This window comes from Rhineura floridana, chromosome 3 (genome assembly GCF_030035675.1).
Source record: "Rhineura floridana isolate rRhiFlo1 chromosome 3, rRhiFlo1.hap2, whole genome shotgun sequence".
NCBI classification, from domain to species: Eukaryota; Metazoa; Chordata; class Lepidosauria; order Squamata; family Rhineuridae; genus Rhineura; species Rhineura floridana.
In genome coordinates this window covers 227,546,214-227,562,803 of record NC_084482.1, presented here as the reverse complement: position 1 = coordinate 227,562,803, position 16,590 = coordinate 227,546,214, and the positions used below count along the sequence as shown (strand labels likewise).

The window sequence follows — 16,590 nt, the reverse complement described above, 5'->3', positions numbered from 1 at the left end:
GTGTTCTGATGTATTAGATGCTGTGTGACAAAGACTACTAAGTCTATCACAAAAACTGATGTTCGAATGATGCATGTGGAGGTAACAATGACAGAGGGGGAGGATCTAGAGGAAGTAGATAAAGAAATACATGAAATGTCATTAATTAAATATTGAATTTGGCAGCTAGAAACTGCCAGAAAGGGGGAATATGATGGGGAAAAACTGGACCACTGAGAGGCCATTTTTGCCTCTGCAGCCACCTTGGCCTCAGCATCCATCTTGGGTGCTCACCCACCTCTGCAAAAGCCAAAATGTCTCTGTCTGTGAAAAGGAAAAACTGACAGGCCACCAAAATAGCAGGTGGAGGGAAGTGGAACAGTTTGTGGTTAAGCTAAGAGAAGAAGATTGTCGGGGGTCTGAAACTCCCCATAAAACACCTGTTGGTAGCCTGGCTTCCCCGTATGGATCCTTTCATGCACAGAAAGAGTTGAACTCTGCTTAAAGCTTTTTCCATATTCAAAGCATTTATACATCTCTTCCCACGTACGGATCCTTTCATGTGCCTGAAGGAAGCCATTCTGACGAAAGGTCTTTAAACACTAAAAGCATGCATAAGGTTTGTTCCCCATACACGTATTGTGATGCAAAGTAAGTTGGTTACTCTGACTGAAACTCTTTCCACACTCCAAGCATTTATAAGGTTTGTCCCCTGTATGGGTTCTGTGATGTTGAGTAAAGGCACTACTCCACCTGAAGGTCTTTCCACAGTTGAAGCATTTATAAGGTTTGTCCCCTGTGTGACATCTTTGATGCACTCTAAGGGTGCATCTGTCACTGAAGCTTTTTCCACACTCCAAGCATTTATAAGGTTTGTCTCCTGTGTGAGTTCTTTGATGCGAAGTAAGGGTGCTACTGTGACTGAATCTCTTTCCACACTCCAAGCATTGATAAGGTTTGTCCCCTGTGTGTGTTCTTTGATGCTCCCTAAGGGTGCTACTACAACTGAAGCTTTTTCCACACTCAAAATATTTATGACATCCCTTGTGTGACATCTTTGATGCAAAGTAAAGCTGCAACTCCGACTAAACCTTCTTCCACTCAAAGCATTTATAAGATATGTCCCCTGTATGAGTTCTGTGATGCAAAGTAAGGGTGTTACTCCGACTGAAACTCTTTCCACACTCGAAGCATTTATAAAGTTTGTCCCCTGTGTGAGTTCTTTGATGAGAAGTTGTTGGGTCCAAATACAAGCGCCCCCTCTCTTAATGGGGCGAGCTAACGCACCCCTCAGCCCTGGATAGGAGTGCAAGCTTGGCAATCTAATTTACCTGTTTCAGTGGCTCAGCCAGATACCAAACATAAAGCAGACACACAATACTACTTGATCAAGAGGGGTCTCTAAACTGTACAGACATCAGTCTGACAGGGAAGAGAGCACCGTTTATTAATTGAAGCATCATATAGGTTTCATAAGCAAAACAAAGTATAATATTATTAAAATCATAACAAAGGGAATACAGTATTACAGAGATAAGCAAGTGCATCTGTTTATCCTTGTTACATTTCTTATAATTCTAAAAAGCGAGAGATTGATAAAGAATTCATACTCTTGTCAATCTAAGAAAACTTATTTTAAGAACTAAGAAAAGGCGAGGAAAAGAATTAGATTGACACCAAAAAGAGATAAAGATGTTGCTAGTATGCCTGTGAAAGTTACCCACTCAGCAGTGTGATGTAAATCTTATAGATACAATTCTAATAAGGTATTTTGAGAATACTTCTCGCTTTATGCTGAATTAGCTACAATGTGCAGGATGTGTATAGTGAAGCAAGACAGAGAGAAATAGCAACAAATCAGAGGGGATACACTTTATCTCTTTTTCCAAGATGTTACAGCCTTACAGGCACCTCTGGGTGTTCTTCTCTCATGAGAGAAGAAGCGAAAGTTAGAGTCTTATGTCCCCCACCCTCTCTAAGTTCCATGATTCATTGCGGCACTAGCTCTGGCAATAATGTAGCGTTTCTTGACAACTCTTGACAACCCTTGGGGCCTAGGAAATAAATTATTTCCTAACAAAGTCAAGGCGCTACTCCACCTGAAGCTCTTTCTGCGTTCCAAGCATTTATAAGGTTTGTCCCTTGTGTGAGTTCTTTGATGAGAAGTCAAAGTGCTACTCCACCTGAAGCTCTTTCTGCGTTCCAAGCATTTATAAGGTTTATCCCTTGTGTGAGTCTGTCTCTCCTCTTGTCTCTTTGCTCCATCTGGTCTCCTCAGTTTCTGCTCCTGCACATTTTCCTCAGTTTTTTCCAGTGATCCTTCCGTTGGTTCTCCCTCAACCTTGGACCCCCAGATGTATCCTAATGGAATGAAAAGGAAAGATGATAAAATGCTGTGGAGAAATCCTGTGAATATATTATGATTTGAACTTTGAAAACATATTTCTGGGAGCTCTGTTGAAATCAGAGTTTATCTGTCAAAGTTCGAGGCTTTGTATGGAGTTATTTTAGCAGTAGGTGCTTGGTAACAGTTGTGAAAAGAGACGCAGAGAGACAACTATAACAAAAATCTGCTCTCTTGTTCCTCCATTTAAGGTGGACAGCCCAGTACTTATGCACAGCTGGAATTTACAAATGTAGGATGGATCCTGTCTGAGAGGAACATGGCCCTTTCCACTGCCCAGAGAGCAGCTCGCATCCCCTCCCTCCCAAAATGTTAGCCCCCTGTTACATGCAACATGAGACAGTGCTGGAAGATGAGACTGTCAGGATGGATGGCACTCTGTGAGCTACTGGGGAAGAACAAAGGACAAGTACGGGTAGCGCTGTGACTAATGACTCAACTGGGTCAAAGCCAAAAGGAAGCCCAGAGGCTGATGAGCACAGATGCAAAAGGAGAGTCCGGAGTTGTGTGACGTACACAATAGGAGAGCTTCGGCTATAGGGCGGTATATAAGTTTAATAAATAAATAAAATAAATAAAATAAATGTGAGAAGCATGAATTTATTATTATTTATTTATTAATTATATTTCTATACCGCCCCATAGCCGAAGCTCTCTGGGTGGTTCACAGCATATAAACATCCAATATACAATTTAAAAAACATATATTAAACTTAAAATAATTATACCAAAATACCTAAACATACTTAAACATATAAACAACTACAAAACTCAGTACTAAGATATTAAATGTAAAATGCATTAAATCGATTGAATATTAAGATGTTAAGATGCTAAAATATTTAAAAATTATAGGTGTTAAAATGCCTGGGAGAACAGGAAGGTTTTTACCTGGCGCCGAAAAGATAACAATGTTGGCACCAGGCATACCTCATCAGGGAGAGAATTCCATAATTCGGGGGCCATGAACCAGGAAAAGTTCAAAATTATCAAGCAAGAAATGTAACGCATCAACATTACAATACTTAGCGTGAGTGAATTAAAATGGAGGGAAATGGGACATTTTCAGACAACTACAAAATATTTTATGCAGGAAATGAGAAATTGAGAAGAAACGGGGTTGCTCTAATAGTGAGAAGTGATGTAGCAAAAGCAAATAGGAGCTATAATGCAAAGTCTGAGTGAGTGATATCAATCAGATTTAATTGGAAACCTATCAACATAACCATCATCTCAGTCTATGCTCCAACAGCAAACACAGAAGAAGAGGAAATTGAGAGATTTTACATAGAAATGAGGAGGACATTAAAGGGAAATTTGTGAGACAGGGTTGTCAAGAAGACTAAAGTAATGACAACAGAAAATTATGTAACTTTAAAGTTGGCAATGAAGACACTGTACTTGTCAAGTATTACCAATACTTTGGCACAGTCATTAACCAAAATGGGGACAATAGTCAAGAAATCAGTAGAAGGCTAGGACTGGGGAGGGCAACTGTGAGAAAATATCCTCAAATGCAAAGATGCATTACTAACACCAAAGTCAAGTTCTTTCAGAGCGTAGTATTCCCGATTTCTATGTATGGATGTGAATGTTGGACAGTGAAAAGAAAAATCAACTCATTTGAAATGTGGTGGTGGAGTAGAGCTTTGCAGGTACCATGGACCATAAAAAAGACAAATAATTGGCTGTTAGAACAAATTAAACCCAGAACTATCACTAGACGCTAAAATGATGAAACTGACATTATCATACTTTCAGTGATGGACAGGAGCTGTCCCAGGACACCCTCCACCATTCCAGAAGCCAATTTCCCACCCAGGGAAATTGAGTCTGGCAAAATATCCTGTGCCTGCTCACAACAGGCTGTGCCTGCTCACAACAGCCCTGCAGGGTAGTAGACTGCCACTACCCCTTAGACTGGTTAACCACCTTGAGCCAAGGGGAAAGTCTGAGCCTGGAAAACTTACCAAGGATTACAGACAGCAAGAGCTGAACAGACACTTCTTGCTCTGAAGCCTTTAGGCAAAATACCCAATTCACACAGTAGTTGTAGTCAGTGGCCAAGGTACTGGTTCAGAGCCAACCCTCTCCTGAATGAACACACACTGGTAAATAGAAATAACTCAATTAAAGAATAAAAGAGGTGAACAATTACAGCAGCAAAATAGTTCCTTAATATCAAGGTAAAACATCGGGAGCTCAGTCCCAACAGAAAAACAAGAAAGCTATCTAGTCTAGTCTGTCCTTACACACAGGTAGACAGTTGCACAGTCCCCTCTCCTCAGAGAGAGGAACAGGCAGGAGAGTTGATGCAAAATGGAACCTCAGCAGGCAACATCAAGTAGGCATGATGGGACCCAGCAGAGGAAAGAAAGCCAAGGTTTGAACCCCATACTTCTGGCAAACTCCCCAGCAACAGGCCAGATCCAATTAACCAATCAGGGAATTTCTTCATGGAATAAGGGCCCATCAATCACTGGCCAAATGGAACATCATCCATACCTCTAATACAGAGGCCAAATGTTAACCTGTTAAGATCCCACATTAACAAATGAAACCCCACAATTCTTTGCTACACAGCCATCTTCAATTCAGGTTTTCATGGCATGTTCCCCTTGTATGAAAGATGACATTAGAGGTTCGACACCTCTTATTTCATCGCTTCTCCAAGTGAAGTTGGTCAGTAAGTAGACTAAGAAAACTTTCTCCAACAAATTATTAAATGTAAATCCCTAAGAGTGATATGCTACTTCTAACCTACATGTTCTAAAAAGATTGTTGTTGTTGTTGTTCTGTGCCTTCAAGTTGATTACGACTTATGGCGACCCTCTGAATCAGTGACCTCCAGTAGCATCTGTCATGATCTTGTAAGTTCAGGTCTGTGGCTTCCTTTATGGAATCAATCCATCTCTTGTTTGGCCTTCCTCTTTTTCTACTCCCTTCTGTTTTTCCAAGCATTATTATCTTTTCTAATGAATCATATCTTCTCATGATGTGTCCAAAGTATGATAACCTCAGTTTCATCATTTTAGCTTCTAGTGACAGTTCTGGTTTAATTTGTTCTAACACCCAATTATTGGTCTTTTTTGCAGTCCATGGTATGCGCAAAGCTCTCCTCCGACACCACATTTCAAATGAGTTGATTTTTCTCTTATTTGCCTTTTTCACTGTCCAACTTTCACATCCATACATAGAGATCGGGAATACCATGGTCTGAATGATCCTGACTTTGGTGTTCAGGGATACATCTTTGCATTTGAGGACCTTTTCTAGTTCTCTCACAGCTGCCCTCCCCAGTCCTAGCCGCCTTCTGATTTCTTGACTATTGTCTCCAGTTTGGTTAATGACTGTGCTAAGGTATTGATAATCCTTGACAAGTTCAATGTCCTCATTGTCAACTTTAAAGTTACATAAATCTTCTGTTGTCATTAGTTTAGTCTTTTTGACGTTCAGCTGCAGTCCTGCTTTTGTGCTTTCCTCTTGAACTTTCATCAGCATTCGTTTCAAAACATTTCTGGTTTCTGCTAAAAGTATGGTATCGTCTGCATATCTTAAATTATATTGATGTTTCTCCCTCCAATTTTCACACCTTCTTCATCTTGGTCCAATCCCGCTTTCCGTATGATATCTTCTGCATACAGATTAAATAAATAGGGTGATAAAATACACCCGTCTCACACACTTTTCTATTGGGAACCAATTGGTTTCTCCATATTCTGTCCTTACAGTAGCCTCTTGTCCAGAGTATAGGTTGTGCATCAGGACAATCAGATGTTGTGGCACCCCCATTTCTTTTAAAGCATTCCACAGTTTTTCATGATCTACAGTCAAAGGCTTTGCTGTAATCTATAAAGCACAGGGTGATTTTCTTCTGAAATTCCTTGCTCTGTTCCGTTATCCAAAGTATGTTTGCGATACGATCTGTGGTGCCTCTTCCCTTTCTAAATCCAGCTTGGATGCCTGGCATTTCTCGCTCCATATATGGTAAGAGCCTTTGTTGTAGAATCTTGAGCATTACTTTACTTGCATGGGATATTAAGGCAATAGTTCGATAATTACTGCATTCTCTGGGATCCCCTTTCTTTGGGATTGGGAGGGATATGGAACGCTTCCAGTCTGTGGGCCATTGTTTAATTTTCCATATTTCTTGACAGATAATAATGATGTCATAAAATCATAAAGAATTAGTAAAAAATGTGGACAGATTCAGTCACAGTAGCTTGTAGCAACTCTATTGGTATGCCATCTGCTCCTGGTGATTTGTTTCTTCCAAGAATTTTAAGAGCAGCTTTCACCTCACATTCTAAAATTTCTGGTTCTTCATCATATGGTTTCTCCGTGAATGAATCTGTCATCCTGGCATCTCTTTTATAGAGTTCTTCAGTGTATTCCTTCCATCTTCCTTTTATTTCACCTCTGTCAGTTAATGTGTTCCCCTGTTGATTATTCAACATCTCTACTCTTGGTTTAAATTTCCCTTTCATTTCTCGAATCTTTTGCAATAGGGCTCTTGTTCTTCCCTTTTTGTTGTCCTCTTCTATTTCTATACAATAAATATTGTAATAGTTTTCTTTGTCCCTACGTACTAGCCGTTGTATAGTTGCATTTAGGGTTCTGACTGTGTTTCTATCTTCTAAAAAGATAAAATTCAAATATCATTACCAAGAAAAGGAAAAACCTATTAAAATATCATAGGAACAAAAGGTTCCTAAAAATTGATGTAACTGGGCATAAAAGTAAATAAAAGGATAAAAAAAGGGAAACTTCCAAAACTCAGGTCCAATTCCAGGCATAAGTCATAAAACCATAAAAATCCACATCACAGGAACTTTTAGGACCAAGTTGCCCTGCCCCAGTGAGCAGTCTCACCCCTGCATTTTGCACCAACTGCAGCTTCCGGACCAACCTCAAGGGCAGCCCCACATAGAGCACATTACAGTTATCCAGCCTGGAAATTACCAGTTCTAGGACAACACTGGTCAGGCTATCCCGGTCCAGAAACGGCCACAGCTGTCTTACCAGCCAAAGCTGGTAAAAGGCACTCCTAGCCAGGGAGATCACCTGGGCCTCTAGCGACAAAGATGGAACCAGGACCACCCCCAGACTATGGACCCGCTCTTTCAGAGGGAGTACAACCCCACCCAAAGCAGGCAACTGACCAATTATCCAAACTCGGGAACCACCAACCCACAGCGCATCCGCCTTGCTGTGATTCAGACAGTTTATTGGCCCTCATCCAGCCCACCACAAAGTCCAGGCAGCAGTCTAGGGCTTGTATGGCCTCTCCAGATTCAGATGTTACAGAGAAATAGAGCTGGGTATCGTCAGCATAATGCTGACACCTCGCCCCAAATCTCCTGATGACTGCTCCCAAGAGCTTCATATAGATGTTAAACAGCATGGGGGACAAAATGATACCCTGAGGCATCCCACAGCACAACTGCCAGGGAGCCAAAAGACAGTCCCCCAATGCTATTATCTGAGAGCGACCCTGGAGATAGGATTGGAACCACTGTAAAACAGTGCCTCCAATACCCCTCTCACCAAGTCAGCCCAGAAGGATACCATGATCAATGATATGAAAATCCGCTGAGGAAACATGAAGAACCGGCCCTTTTAGCTCACAATTGTTTACCTAGCTCTGTTCCAACTATGAGGCGCCCACATCTCGAAGCTTAAGGCCATACAATTCGTCATCAAAAACACAGATGTTCCCATGATGTTGAAGTTGGTTCTCAGTGCCTTATTTGCTTGAAAGTTCAAAACACTGAAAAAGAAGAAAAGTTGACAGCTACAGCAACTTCAAGCCAAAGTTAACATGTCTCTGAACCCCAAAATGATATGTATGATATATCGCTGTGATTGGGGGGCTCCCCCCATCACGAATAACAGTAAATTTATGCAACCAAAATAATCAAGCTTCTGATATTATCATAAATGCATAATGATGTCATAAAATCATAAAAAAATAGTAACTGAGCGTTCCCACCCCAAACTGTGCTCTGGGCCAGGATAAATCATAAACCCCAAGAAAGGGGAGGGTGTCCTCTATAACATACCAGTGCATCCTGCCTGGCCCAGAGCTTCTGTTGGGTGCAGTGCACAAATAATAGCAACTATGCACAACCAAAACGGACAAAAAGAGACAGGAAAAATAGATAACAGGGGGTGCCCACCCAACAATCTGCTCAGGGCCAGGACAAACCATATACCCCAGGATAGGGAAGGGTGCCCTCTGTAACATACCAGTCTGTCCCACCTGGCCCAGAGCTCCTCTTGGGCACAGGGGATGAATAACAGCATCTACAGAAAACCAAAATGGACAAAAAGAGGCTGAAAAAATAAGGAAAATCTGCTCTGGGCCAGGACAAATCATACACCCCAGGAAAGGGGAGGGTGTCCTCTATAACATACCAGTGCATCCTGCCTGGCCCAGAGCTTCTGTTGGGTGCAGTGCACAAATAATGGCATCTATGCACAACCAAAACGGACAAAAAGAGAAAGGAAAAAATAATTAACTGGGGGTGCTCATGTTGGACCAAATGGTAGCATATTGTTTTTTCTGTAGAAGATGTGACTAAGAACGGGTTAAACCAAAGAGGAGCTAAACAGAAAGTACCCACAGCTGTATGTCATTAGCTCAGAGATAAGCAGCTAGCAAGCTATAAAAACTGTTGTAAAAGAATGTGAAAGTGTGGGGGGCGAACGTAGCTAACATAGGAGATGTGTTGTCTCTATGTCTGTATTGCTTCTGTATAGAGTTAAGCCAGTAAAAGATTAATCGCTTCAAGTGTCTCTTCCTTGAGAGTCTTATGATACACAATCTCTCACTCACACACACAAAGGGCATATGCCACATAGCAATGCTGCCAACAAGGGTTATGGGCCCAGCGGTGCCCAGTGTGGAGTGAGCAAGGAAGGAAGAATCTTCGGAGAGAAAAGTACCCGGAGAACGGACAGATACGACACAAAATACTAAACAAGGAGGACATGTCTAAGGGAATGGCAGTCTCCTTATCAGCAGGCATGCCGTTGGAACGACTTACTGATCTCAACTATTCCAGCTGGTATTTACAGATGCAGGCATTCCTGACCAAAGAGGATTTATGGCAGGTGATTGAAAACGACCCACCGGCGGACCTACCACCAGCTCCATGGGAACGTTTGGAGGAAAGAGCACGCTCATACTTAATATTAGCAGTAGATGATGCACAACTGCTACATATACAGGATAAACCCATGGCTAGAGCCATTTGGCAATCATTGAAAGACGTGTATGTCAGAAAAACAGCAAGCAGTAAAATATACCTGGCACGGAAATTGCACCAAATGAGGCTGGTGGATGACATACCAATGTCTACACACTTATTAGAGATAAAGAAGCTGTTTGCGGAACTACAAGAGAGAGAAGTAGTACACACACAATTACAACAGGTGTACATAATCTTATCCTCATTAAACTCTTCCTGGGATCCGATAATAAGTTCGCTGGAAGCTATGCCGGATGAAGGTCTTACTGTCCAGTATGTTTCGGGAAAGCTGCTCCAGGAATGGGAGAGACGAAAGGACGTGGAAGGAAGAGAGCAAGAGGAGAAAAGAGAGAAAGAAGGCCTGACTTTAAGGACACAGGTACCAGATCTTTTGGTATAAAGGCATGCTATACCTGTGATTCAACATTGCATCTTAAGAAGGACTGTGAGTCTATGTGTAAAGGACAAGGGAGAAAGACGTCACATGTGCAATTAGTAAGGACTGCCAAGGGAAGAGGCGATCAAGACAGCACGGACTGGGTCGTAGACTCAGGTGCTACACACAGCATGATAAAGGACAAAACTTTATTCAGAACTATGTGTCCTGCGAAAGAAGATGTGGTATTAGCAGATGGCACCAACAGACAGGTACTGGGAAGGGGAACTGTAAACATATGTGTACTAAATACTGTAATGACTGATGTGTTGTATGTTCCTACATTGGAAAGAAATATCATGTCTGTAACAAAACTAAATTCCATGGGATATGAGGTTACATTTAAAAATAGGACATGTGAAATAAGAAGAGAAAATGAAGTTTGTTTGGCAGGGGTTCTCAGGAACTCTCTGTTCTACATAACACTGAGTCCCAAAGGACGAACAGCTATGATAGCTAATAGGAAGCCTCATGAACACTGTATACATCTTTGGCACAGAAAATTAGGGCATGCCAAGTTTGAGACAATATTAAGAACGCCTGACAATAGTGCTGATGTTACATTTACAGACTGCAACGGGCACGTAGATTGTGACATTTGCAAACAAGCCAAGGCTACTGTAACTCCCATATGTAAAGAGGCTATAAGTAACACAAACAAACCATATCAAACTATACATATAGACCTTGCAGGACCATTTCAAAGGTCCCTGGGTGGTGCAAGATATTTCCTCATAATAGTAGATGATTATACTAGGTTTTGTACCATATTTTTACTGAACACAAAGGATGAAACAGAAGGGAAATTGAAACTCTTTGTGAAAAGGGTGGAAGTGCAACATGGCATAACTATTCACCAAATACGATCCGACCAAGGTGGGGAATTCACCAGTAAATCACTAGAACAGTACATGATAACAAAGGGAATAAAACACGCATTAATGGCCCCGTTTTCTCCGTTTCAGAACGGATTGGCAGAGAGAAAGAATAGGACCCTTCAGGATGCCACAAGGGCCATGTTAAGGGACTCCGACCTACCAAACGCATTTTGGAGAGAATGTATGCTATATGCCACTTACATACAAAATAGGCTATATCACAGTGCAATAAACATGACGCCATACGAAAGGCTACATGGCAGGAAACCCAGACTGCAGCATATTTTAAGATTTGGTGCACAATGCTGGGTGCATGTCCCTAAGGGTAAACGGTATGGTAAACTAGCACCCAGAGCACAGAAAGGATATATATTGGGTTTCCAAAATGCCTACTATCGTGTATGGCTACCAACACAAAGGAAAGTGATTCTCAGCAGAAGCGTTAAAGCCCAGGAACAAGACTGGGAAAAGACTATACAAGTAGAATTAGAACACTCAAAGAGAGGGGATGAGAATGAAATAGAACATAAACATGACATAAAGCAAGAGGAAAAAGAACCAGCACTTACAGGTGTAGATACAAATGAAACACAGGAAGCTGAAACTCAGATAATAATAATAATAAATTTAATTTTTGTGTCGCCTATCTGGCCGAAGCCACTCTAGGCGACGTACAAACTAAAATTCAGTAAATTACAATACAATACAGATAAAATACAATAAAATCAGAACGATCATTAATCACAGCAGCATGAAATCAGTTAGGGCGATCAATAGATAATAAAATATCCAATTCCTGAAGGCCTGTCCAAAAAGCCAAGTTTTTAATGCCCAGCGAAATATATCCAGGGATGGGGCATGGTGAAGATCGAATGGGAGGGAGTTCCAGAGAGTGGGGGCCGCCACTGAAAATGCCCTCTCTGAGAAGGTCTGAAAGGGCAAACATAGGAAGACCACCTGATAGATTCCAGATCAGTGCAATACGAGTACAAGACGGTGAGAGATATGAGTCACACTTAGAAGGAAAAACAGAGGGTGATACATTATACATTGAATGTGTAAAAACATAAGAAATCGATCTACCTGAATACAAAAAAGTCCCACATGATTGCAGATGTATTGACGAAACCACTATGCGAAGAAGCATATAACAAACTTGTTAACGTGCTTGGTATGTGTAATATATAAAACAACGTGTTTGAAGTAAATGTTTGAAGTAAATGTAACTGTGTACAAGAGAGAAAGGAACTATCTTCAAAAGAAAAAAGGAGGGGGTTGTTGGACCAAACGGTAGCATATTGTTTTTTCTGTAGAAGACGTGACTAAGAACGGGTTAAACCAAAGAGGAGCTAAACAGAAAGTACCCACAGCTGTATGTCATTAGCTCAGAGATAAGCAGCTAGCAAGCTATAAAAACTGTTGTAAAAGAATGTGAAAGTGTGGGGGGCGAACGTAGCTAACATAGGAGATGTGTTATCTCTATGTCTGTATTGCTTCTGTATAGAGTTAAGCCAGTAAAAGATTAATCGCTTCAAGTGTCTCTTCCTTGAGAGTCTTATGATACACAATCTCTCACTCACACGCACAAAGGGCATACGCCACATAGCAACGCTGCCAACAAAAGTTTCTTTATGGGCCCCAATAAATGGGTGGTTGAGGATGTAATTGCCTCAAGGTGGGTACACCACCTGGTGTTTTCAGAAAAATGGAGCCCCAGGTATTTGAATGAGCAACATTGTTCTATACTGTGCCCATCCAGGGTCCACTTATGCTGCTCATGCCTCTTAGCAAAAATGACAATTTTAGTCTTGTTATAATTGATAGATAAACCTTCCTGCTTACAATACGTTTCAAATTTGGTGAGCAGTCTTCTCTGTCCCACACAGGTTAAGGAAATGAGAGCCATTATCATCTGCATAAAGCAGAACTGGGATCTTCTGTTTCCCAACAGCGGGGGGGGGAGAGGGGTCCAGAATTTCCTGAGTAATATCGTTTATGTAGAGGTTAAATAAAAGTGGGGCTAAAATAAAGCCTTGTTTAACACCCCTTGAAGTTGGGATTGAGTCAGAGAGAGAGCCTGCCCTACCGACTCAAATCTTGACATCAGTGTTGGAATAAAGCTTTGGAATAAGAAATAACAGGCATCTGTCTAATGAATTGGCCTCTAATTTTCCCCATAGACGCTGTCTATCTATAGAGTCAAAAGCGGATGATAAATCTATGAGTGCAACACACAATTTTTTTGATGTGTTGTGTACATTTTTTTGGATTAAATAGTTGAAGACAAAACACTGATCAATTGTGCTAAATCCCTTTTGAAAACCAGCCTGCATTGGAGATAAAATTTGTTGTTCTTCTACCCAGAGTTCTAGTTTATCTAGAAGATGACGTGCATATATTTTAGCGGGGACATCAAGTAAACTTACTGGGTGATAATTTTGGGACTCCCTCCGATCGCCTTTCTTGTAAAGTGGAATTACAATGCTGGACGTCCAGCTCGCTGGCAGTATTCCAGTTGCATTAATTATTGTAAATAATTTTGCCAAAATTGGTGCCCACCACGCTGGATCTGTGCGAAAGATTTCAGCTGGTAACATATCCCAGCCTGGGGCTTTGCCCGGGGTGAGCTTCGCAATAAGACCTTTTATTTCTGCTACACTCACGGGGGGCCAAACAAGGACCGTCTCTAGGGCTGGCTTATCCATTATTTCGTATCTCTCTACTTGATTACCTTCAGCACAAGCTTTACACGTTTCCAAAATACAAAACCCATTTTGCCATCAGGATCTGACCATCCACTGCTGGTTTTATTTGTTTGAAACTGCGTGCTACAAGATCCCAGAAAATTTTCTCATTCTTGTTAATAATAGCTTGCCCAAGATCTTTCCAGAATTTGCTTTTTCCCTCTTAGAAGGTTCTTATAGGCACACCTGTGTCTCAAAAAACCCCTAATTTGCGCATCAGATTTGTTTGACCTTAAAGATCTGGCCATTTTTACCAGGATCCATTTGCTATTTCTGCATTCTACATCAAACCAAGATTTTGAGTAAGGTTTCGGCTTATGGTGTCCAGTTTTTACCAAAAACGGCCTTAGAGTTTCTATCAAAGCCTGATAGGTACTAATAGAGTTCTCTTCCTTGTTTATAAATTCTCCTCTCAGCTTCATCATAGTTTAATTCCATAAAGTTTTCTTTATTTCACCTGCCAGGGTTAATGACCATCTAATTCGTCTTTCCCCGATATATGTGCCCTGAATAGGGTGCAAAATGGCGGGTTGATTACTGGTGTTGATATCACATCAATGGAAAATGATCACTCTCTGCCCATTCCTCTAACTGGAACAACTGTACCTTTGCAGAGATATTATGGGACATGAAAATATAATCAACTACACTCCCCCCCTTCTGGGTAAGGTAAGTATATTGGCCACATGACCTGTCTAACGGACCACCATTTAAGCATTGTAGTTGGTGCTTATATACAATTTTATAAAGTAACTGTCCATTTCTGTTGATGGAGGTATCCTGTGAACATCGAACAGAAATACTTACATTATCCTCAAACTCCTCATCTAGAGCAAGGATTTTGTAAATTTGTTTGTTATTTCCACCTATTTGGGCATTAAAATCACCACACAACATGACATCTGCTCTTGGGAATACTTCCTCAATACTTTGTAACACTTGATCTAACTCCTGCCAAACTTGTTTGCTATGTGGATTCGTAGGTTTAGGGGGCATATATACATTCACACAAATAACGGGATTAGCTCTAGGGACATTTACTAATATGGTCTGTATATATCCATTTTTTGTTAGTTTTAAATCCCATATATCCAAGTGTGTGTCTGTGGAAAGAAGTACGGCCAAACCTCCACTTCCGCGCCCATACTTAGATGTTTTTAGGGCTGGAAGTGCCACTATTTGGAAGCCTTGGAGGTGATTATCATTCACATCTATGAGCCAGGTTTCTTGAAGGCACAACAGATCAAATGTTTGTATGTAAGGGATGAATTCAGGGTCAACAAACTTGTTTAACCAGCCTGCCATATTCCATGAGAGGATATGCAATACCTGTTCCGGATGTTTTGCTGTCAGCCTATCTTGGTTAAGAGACCTATAGTGTCCAAAAAAACACTACCATTGTTTCCCTGAGCCGGGCCCATGAACCTATGCCCCTCCCCATCCAGTTTTTCTTGCTGGTTTGAGGTGGGACTACCCAGTTCATGAGATTCCAGGTATCTGTAGGAAGTCCAATGCTCACTAGTAGGTATTGACCTAAGGTAGACTCTATTACTCTCGAGAGGGTCTCTGTTCTCTAGCTCTCCATTTATTTCCAGCAGATCTTTCCTATCTGGAGCTCGGGGGAGAACACCTTCATTGGTCAGATGTCCGTCTGTAGATTTGCTTATTCCTGTTCCTCCTTTGTCTATAGGTCTAGGTAAGCATAATTTAGTATGAGAAGGCTGGTTTGGGGCTATACCTATATTTTGTTGATTACCCCTCTTTATTTGGGTCAGCTTTTCCTGTAGCTTTTCTAGTTTATTCATGATCTTGTGTTGTTCCTTGTCAGGGAATTTATGAAAAACAGTTATCAAGTCCTCCTCTGCTGGTTCAATTCAATCTTGCTGGTCTGAGTCTGAGACCTTGTGGGCTGGATTGCTTGAAACCGGTGTCACTTGCATGGGCCTTTCAGGGTCGTCTTCCGTTGCTATTGTGACTTCAGTAGAGATGGTATTGGTGTTTGAGCCAACATTCCAGAATGGATCCTCCTGGCCATCCAGTCTTGTGATAATCCTAGTTGGGGGAGGCAAAAAGGATTCCCTCTCTATTTCCTTCTTTTTGGAGCGTAACACGGGATTCACCCTTGTATCTTCAAAATGCCTGTAAGGGTGTACTCCTTTCTGGATTAGCAGATCTTTCTTTCTCATAATCATTATGGGAATTTTTCAGGAGCTGAAAATTAGGAGAATTTTCCTAGTATGTCCATTGTTGAAAAGACGCCTTATTGATTTTAAATTTATCGAGCCTGAGGGTAGCCCCAATAATAATGACAAATGTCTTTTAGCCCAAGCAACTGAACCCCAGTTGGGCAGTGGTCCCTTGTATGGAAATAAGTGGATGATAACTTAGCATGGTGTTGTGATGTCCTTACATGTTAAAACCTGTAAATATGGTAAGTGCGAGTTTATAAAGGGTTATATGGTAAGTGAATTGAATGAGAGGGGGGAGAGCATGGGTTGGAAGGCTGGAGAATGCTGGATGATGATTGGCTGAGTGTTTGAATGGCTGAAGGTATAAATGGGAGGATGAGAGTTGAGAGGGCGGTTGGTGCGAGTTGTGAGAGGTGGTTGAGACGGTTGATGAGAATTGTTGGAGAGTCGTTGGTTGGCAGAGTTCTGAGGGAGGGTTGGATTATATTTGGCTGATATTTAGACAGTATATATATGACCAGAAACATAAAGAGTGACACTATAGGAAACCATAAGCTTGTTAAACATTCCTAAAGTAATCTTGTTATTTCCTGGTGTTATCAAATAAATACTTCTATTGGTTTACCTAAAGCCTGATCCTTGGCTGGGGATATACAGACCAGAAGGGAGGGCAGGGTAATTACCAAGGCTGAAGGGAAACTGTATCT

At 41.3% G+C, this 16,590-nt stretch overlaps 1 protein-coding gene across 2 annotated transcripts in view; it reads right to left on the bottom strand.

Moving 5' to 3' along the window:
• Window positions 1-1,442: 1,442 nt before the first annotated feature.
• Window positions 1,443-16,590, bottom strand: part of LOC133381827 (zinc finger protein 883-like) — a 49,840-nt gene continuing 34,692 nt past the window's right edge. The window contains exons 2-4 of one of the 2 annotated variants that reach the window (XR_009761734.1): window positions 8,022-8,153; window positions 4,354-4,491; window positions 1,443-2,340 (exon numbers count right to left, since the gene is read on the bottom strand). The gene's annotated coding sequence lies outside the window, so the exon portion shown is untranslated. The remainder of the gene's footprint in view (window positions 2,341-4,353; window positions 4,492-8,021; window positions 8,154-16,590) is intronic. The other variant, XR_009761735.1, reaches the window with a different exon arrangement.